This window comes from Sinocyclocheilus anshuiensis, unplaced genomic scaffold (genome assembly GCF_001515605.1).
Source record: "Sinocyclocheilus anshuiensis isolate Anshui unplaced genomic scaffold, SAMN03320099.WGS_v1.1 scaffold886, whole genome shotgun sequence".
NCBI classification, from domain to species: Eukaryota; Metazoa; Chordata; class Actinopteri; order Cypriniformes; family Cyprinidae; genus Sinocyclocheilus; species Sinocyclocheilus anshuiensis.
In genome coordinates, this window is record NW_015536542.1 from 55,945 (window position 1) to 63,308 (window position 7,364).

General features: G+C 33.9%; 1 long non-coding RNA gene across 1 annotated transcript; it reads left to right on the top strand.

The window, feature by feature from the left end:
- Positions 1–3,467: 3,467 nt before the first annotated feature.
- On the top strand, positions 3,468–4,465 carry LOC107698044 (uncharacterized). The gene is made up of 3 exons (XR_001635298.1): positions 3,468–3,706; positions 3,848–3,965; positions 4,116–4,465. It is a non-coding gene; the product is annotated as an uncharacterized LOC107698044 (long non-coding RNA).
- Positions 4,466–7,364: the final 2,899 nt, after the last annotated feature.

Below are 7,364 nucleotides of genomic sequence, written 5' to 3' on the forward strand. Positions count from 1 at the left end.
GTTTTAACGAGAAAACATCTCGTTATTACGACATAATTGAGTGGAAAAAAAAATATGTGTGTGGCAGCAATGCGTCACCGTAAATAATTTTTAAATGAAATTATACTCTGAATAAGAAACTAAAACTGCCAGTAGGTGGCAGTAAATGACTTAATGAATAAGTCATTGAGTCACTAATGAATGAATGAATGAATTCATTCATTCATTCGTTCATAAGGCCGATTCATTCAGGAATGAAGTAAATTGTTCTCTTTATGAATGGGCCATTGGTTCACCCGATTCGTTCAAAAGGCAGATTCATTCATAAATTGTGTGCTGCTTGGAGACGCACAGCAGTTCTGCTGTGGCTTTAATAGGTAATATTTGCGTTGATAAAACTGAGCAAAAACAGACAATATTGTGTCTAAAATATAACACAATAAGTAGCATAAGAAATTGTATCTTTATAAAGACTTAATGGATTGCAGTCCAATTGCTGAAGAATACAGAAACAGAAGCTCAAACAAAATGGTTTTAACAAATCAGCTTAGAAATGATACTCTTCACTTCAAAAACAATCCATATACATTTATTTGTAAATATCATGGCTGATAGTTAGCATAAAGTCCAACCTCTTAAACACTCCATCCAGAATAAAGTGTTCTCTGTTAAACACAAACTATTTGATAATCTTGGAATTAGAGTCTTTATTCTGACAGCTGCACATCTGGACTCATTTCTAAACTACTTGCTTTGTTTATCTTAACGCGTTAAATCGACAGCCCTAATATATATATATATATATATATATATATATATATATATATATTAGGGCTGTCGATTTAACGCGTTAAGATAAACAAAGCAAGTAGTTTAGAAATGAGTCCAGATGTGCAGCTGTCAGAATAAAGACTCTAATTCCAAGATTATCAAATAGTTTGTGTTTAACAGAGAACACTTTATTATATATACATTTTTTCTTTGTTTTTTCAAAGGATACTAGCACATGACACATGTTTAGGTAGTTTATGTATGTATGTATGTACTTCAGTTGTTAGTTCTGTAGCCCCTATCCCCTTGCATGATGCATGAAACTCCCCACAACTTGGTTTGAGGTGGAGTAGAACACAATGTGGGTACTTGTGAGAAAATGTGGGTGCTTCAAGAATAGATTGGTTGGCGATGTGTTTTCCATAAAGTCATGCTCGTTTCTCAGGTTTTCAGTAAAATACAGAGACAAACTTACCTTCTCTCCCTCACTGTCCATGTCCAGGGATCGTGGGCGGAGCTTGATGGGCTGGTCTTTGAAGATGTCCCCGAAGCCGAACCCCCGAACCTTTTTGGGCTGAATCTCAGAGCTGGAGGACACACTGCCAGTGTCAGACCGTAAAGTGTAAACTACTGGAGTCACCGCCATCACTCTCTGAGCCGGTGCTGTCCTTTATGCCTGCAGATACACAAACAAGTTTCAAAGGAGGATTTGAGTATTTGCATGCAGCTTTCTTCACAGCTGAACTGTTAAGAGTCGATCTGTCCAGGGATCCTCGTCGAGAGTGCTGTTGTAGGATTGTCACAATTGCAAAATCTCAGTAGGTCAGTGATAAATGATTGGGACCATTAGCATATTAATTTTAGCTGTGACATTGAAATTGACTTTCTTTTTCAGAAATAAATTTTTCTGGTATTGGTATTATAAGTGACATTTCACAATTCATGATATCAATTTCAATGTCACAGCTAAAATGACTATGGTAATCAACAGTAATTTATTTGAAAAATAATAATATAACTATCAATCAATATACACTACTGTTCAAAGGTCTGGGTTCAGTAAGATTTTTTTAATGAAATTAATACTTTTATTAAGCAAGGAAGCACTTAAATTATCAAAAGAAACAGTAAAGCAAGGTTTTAAATGTGAAATATAAAAATGTTGTTAGCTATATAATGCATGAATCAACAGAGATGTCTATATCTGTCAAGGGACCACAGTGAGTGGTCCTTCTGAGCATTTCTTTAAAATAAAAGCTAGGCCCGGTTTTTATGGTCTGGGATGACGGTTGCATATTATGATGGTTTACAATAAAATAAAAATGGTTTATACTGCCCATATCAGAATTATCCTATTCGGAGTGGTGCTGCTTTTTATTACATATAGCAAACAAATATGACAAACAAAATAGGATAAAAATGGCTTTTCCACCAAATTAATTTTATTATGCTTCCCTTCTTCCACAGTAAAGACACTTGCACACAGACACATAAACACGATAGAACCTTTTATTAAAATAGTTTGCAACTGAAAAGTGAAAGGACATTTCTCAGTACTGACGTTTGCTTTTTTTGAATCAGTTAAACTTACAGCTTCATTAGTAGAAACCCTGCTGTCCAACATTATTGAGAGTGCACAGACTCAAGTAATTAATCTCTTTCATAACTGCATATCTCAACTCAAGCCTCTGATACAAACTCAAAAATTACGTTTTGCAATTAACAACAGAGGCTTGGCATGAGATATGTAAGAAATTAGTTGTACACACAAGGACAAAAACCTGATAAATGTCTTGAGGTGTGGTATAACCGTAAGTAAAACAATTGCCATGACTTGAAGTGTTAGATCTCTTTAATGTTTAGGAATAAGTTTGTTTTCAATTGAATCCTTCCTGCGTTTTGCCTGATGTCTCTATGGCAAGGCCGTAACCATTTCTTGAACAGTGGGGGTCCAATTTGTTTGATAAAGTATAAAGAAATAGAACAATGAAAGTAATTCTATGTCTAATTTAAGTCTAATTCTAGGGAAGTAATCATTTTGAAATATTTGCAAACAATACTTTGAAATATGCACACATTTACTCTTATTTTGTATTTAGGGATTGCATGAATCACCTAAATGATAACTCACCATATTTTCAATTTACAATGCTGAAATTTGAAGAAAAAAGTAGAGTAGTTTGCATTTCTGGATATTTTTGTCGGTCGTTTAACGTTTCTATCGTTCAACAGTCGTTAAATATTAAATGTTTCGCAGTTTTTTTTCTTACCTTACTCTCGTCTCTTTTAACGTTAAACTGACGCTCTGTGCTGCAATTTGTGCTATGCTTCTGTGAACAGTAAACCCCGCCTATTTTTCTTTGATTGACCAGCTCTATCATTTTTACATTGTTGAGCTCCTATAGACAGCTAAGGCAGACCAGCCTAAAATGTAACTTGATGCAATGACCATTTCTAGGAGGGACTTGTCCCCCTCAGTATCTGTGGTTATTACAGCCCTGCTCTATGGATTTTCTTATGATCATGCGGCAACATGGTGAAGCATTACATCTGTAACACAAGTTGTATGCATTCTCACTCTCATAAAACTGCGTAGTTCTGTTCTATAGTTGGGTGTGTATTCTTGCAATGCAACTCCATTCATCTACAGTAGCTACCCACGCTGTGGCGAGCTGTGTGGGTGAAGGACCAAACCGAGAGCTCATCACTAGCACCTTTTTCCGCTCATTGGATGGAGGCTCATTCGAACACATTCTTTCACACACATACACGTTACCCATTTTGGAGGTTGAGGTTTGTGTGTTTGTGTGCACGAAAGAGCAGAGGAAATGAAAGTGTGAAATATTAAAGCTGTGTAAGGAGTAGTTTCAGTCAGTGTCTGTCTGCACAGTCGTCATGAGGTCGCTCGTTTGTCTTCCTTTCTGCCTGGTGCTGTTTCTGTTCTGTCTCATTGCAGGTGAGTCTCACTTCACCTTTTGTTACTCATTACTGATACCTGGGAAGGGTTAGTGTGTTGTCAATTAGAATTTTGTTGAAATCTCTTTTTATGAAGTTCTGAAACAGTTAGTTTCAACTGCAGTTTCTTTTTGTCATGCAGAAACAAATCAACGTCCTTCAGCCTGCTGTTTGCAGACGAGCAAAAACAGAATACCCATAAACAGAGTGTTGAGTTATACAGTCCAGAAAGCAGGAGTTTGCCCTATCAACGCAATTGTGTAAGTCATCAGATTCTCATATTAATGACCTTAAGTCATAGTTGTTTGTTACAAATGTCAAGATGTTGTAATGCCAAAGTTAACAGTGCTTACACTGCTTTAAACAGTAATTTAGCTCTCGACTAATATGGAAATTGTTTTTCTTTGTAGCTTGTTGACTGTAGGACGGAAAATTCGGTGTTTTGATCCAGACTCAGAGTGGATCAAAGATATTATGAGAATGGTGGACCAGAAAACACGGACAAAACAAAACTCTGATCCAAAAGCCTAGCCGAGCCAAAATGCCAAAAGACAGAATAAAATAACAGAGGAAAGATAGGCCTACGCAGACAGAAGAATCAAAATAAAATTTTATACGATTTTTGTTTATGTTTGTAGTGCGTTGTTTGACCTGTGCCAACTGACATAAACCTTAATTGATGTCAAAATAAGTATGACTGTTTTATGCTTACATCTCTTTTGAAATAAATTTATTCTGCTTCACTGATTTTATAATCTCTTATCAAGAATGCATTTTTGTATTTTATGGTTAAAAAAAACATGTCATGTTGCAAAATGAACAAGTTGTGCAGATTTGATTTTGGAATTGCTAAATAAATTAAGAAAACATATAACAACTACTTGATTTCTGTTTTTTTGGTATGAATGGGCAAAGAAAAAGTGTTATTTATTTAACTAACTAGTTAAATAAATAAAATATGTATATTTATGATATTATTATATTTCAAATAATATATCAAATATCATAATATGAACGAGCGTATGCTTAAACCGCAAAGCCACAGTTTCATTCTGTTTCAGAAACACCTGATACTCTCTTTTTCAATATGCAGGAATCAAATCCTCTTAAGAGAGATTCAGATCAAGTAAAAAGAAGTATCTGTATCTATAAACAGAAATACGCAGAACACAGTATGCCTTTAGCAGTGTTGGGGGTAATATATTACAAGTAACGCAAGTTACGTAATCAGATTACTTTTTTCAAGTAACTAGTAAAGTAACACATTACTTTTTAATTTACAAGAGAATACCTGAGTTACTTTTTAAAATAAGTAACGCAAGTTACCTTTTTTTTAAATGTATTGAGTGGCAGCTCTCCTGTCCCCATGTTGAGAGAAATCAGAAGATGTTACTGTAGTTCTAAAATAAATATGAATATGCATTAATTCATCTCACTCACAAAAAAAAAACACAGATTCAGTATTCCTCAAAATGAATAAAAATAATGCAACTCAGAATATGACGCAAACCTGCAATAATTAAATGTTAAACAACACAAATATGCTTTATGTATTTAATCCCATTATATTAACCAATGTCTTTGCTTCTGACCTTCGATGATCCAGTTCAACCATACTAATAAGCAAAAATTACCACATTTGTGTGTCTTAAGTGTGTTAAAATTTCTTGTTCTGCATTCTACTGTACGGACGTAAATTTACTTTCCCTTCAGCCCGAGGCTTATTCATTTCACTTTAATGCATTACTTTTAAAAGTAACTTTCCCCAACACTGGCCTTTAGGCATTTTGTTAATTGTCGTGTTCATTGTAAATCCTGGACTTGGTGCTTGCTTTTACGAAATGTTGTTTTAATATTGACCACCAGGTGGAGATGTATGACAGAAGATACAAACTCCCCCATAACTGGAGTCTTGGTATTTAGTGTTAAAAATCCTTCTATGTGTGCAGCAAGTCAAATCTCAAAGTTCATTTACAGCTCACAAATAATAATAATAATGGTGTGTACTCAGTTTGTCCAGTTGTATGCCTGATTTTTAAATGGTTTCACTTCTCTTGTAAGAAATGCCTTTTATAAAATTGAAGAAAATAAACTATAATCAACATACTATGAAATAATTACAATATTTTAAGATGCATATTTTAATGCACTGATAAAAGTAACAACACCTAATATTTACCTTGTACAGTTTTAATTTCTAAAAATAGATGTAAAATAGCTTTTATGTAACATCCTCTTGAGACAGGCTTCTGAGAAGTTGTCTTTCTGGACAGGAACTTGACGCTTGCCATGGCTTCTGCTTTTGGTTTGTGGTGAGTTTCTCTATGACTGTGAGCACTTCTCAGCTTTACACTCAACTCTATAACACTTTTTCTTAGCCTTTGTTTTTCTGTCCGTTTCTTTGTCTTTAAATGTCCTTCAGTTGTGTGAAATTGTGGGTTTGTTATGGAAGTAGTGTGTGTAGCGTGTGAAGGATGTGTGGATGTGAGCGTATGTAGGAGGGAGGCTGGGTGAAATTAGACACCTGCTGCTTCGCGGTGTTTTCATCAGAGTGTGTGTAATGCGGTGGAAAACACACCTGCTCCCTGTCAGAGGGGCAACATGGACGCCACATTTACGAGGCAGCAGATTGGTGATAGACACCATTGGAAAAAAACACACACATGGTGTTACAAAAGATTTACCAGAAGGTAAAATGTACCAGAGACCTGACAGAATGAGAGAATGCTAAAATAAAGAGCCAAAATGTATGGCTTCACTTAAATTAAAAAACGTAGCATGATATCACCAAGGATTTTTGAATAAGGTACCACAGTAACACCAATGTTTTTGGATCCAACCGAGATGATAGTACTTATCTGAAGTACCATGAGTGAATATGGTAATCTTACAGTACCTTGGTATTACTACCACATGCCACCAGTTCTATTAGTGTAGCTATGTTTTTATTTATTTATTTTGAAGAAATTAATACTTTTATTTAGCAAAGATGTATGCATGGATCAAAAGTGACAGTAAAGACATTTAGATTGTTAAAAAAAGAAGAAGCTTTTTTTAATAAATTAATGAAAAATCACGAACAGAATGTATCATGGTCTCCAAAATAAATAAGCATAAATATTTTCAGCACTGAAACGAATAATAATTCTTAATCAGCATATTACAATGATTTCTGAAGGATCATGTGAAGACTGGAGTAACAATCAGTCATCACAGGAATAAATTACATTTTAAAATGTATTCAGATAGAAAACAGTTATTTTAAACTAATAATATTTTTTTAAATTAATGTTTTTACAGTATTTTGATCAAATAAATGCAGCCTTTTTAGCATAAGAAACTTCTTTCAAAATCATAACAACCAAACTTTTGAACAGTAATTTATATATTACTGTTTAATGGGTATTGAAACATCATTGAAGCAAGATTTACTTTTTTTTTATGTATTTATTTATTTTAATTATAATTATACTATTTTATATGATATTAAAATAAATTTGAATAATAATTAAATGAAATATTATTCCAGCTATATATATATATATAGGTGCATGCATCTCAATAAATTAGAATGTCGTGGAAAAGTTCATTTATTTCAGTAATTCAACTCAAATTGTGAAACTCGTGTATTAAATAAATTCAATGCACACAATGTATTC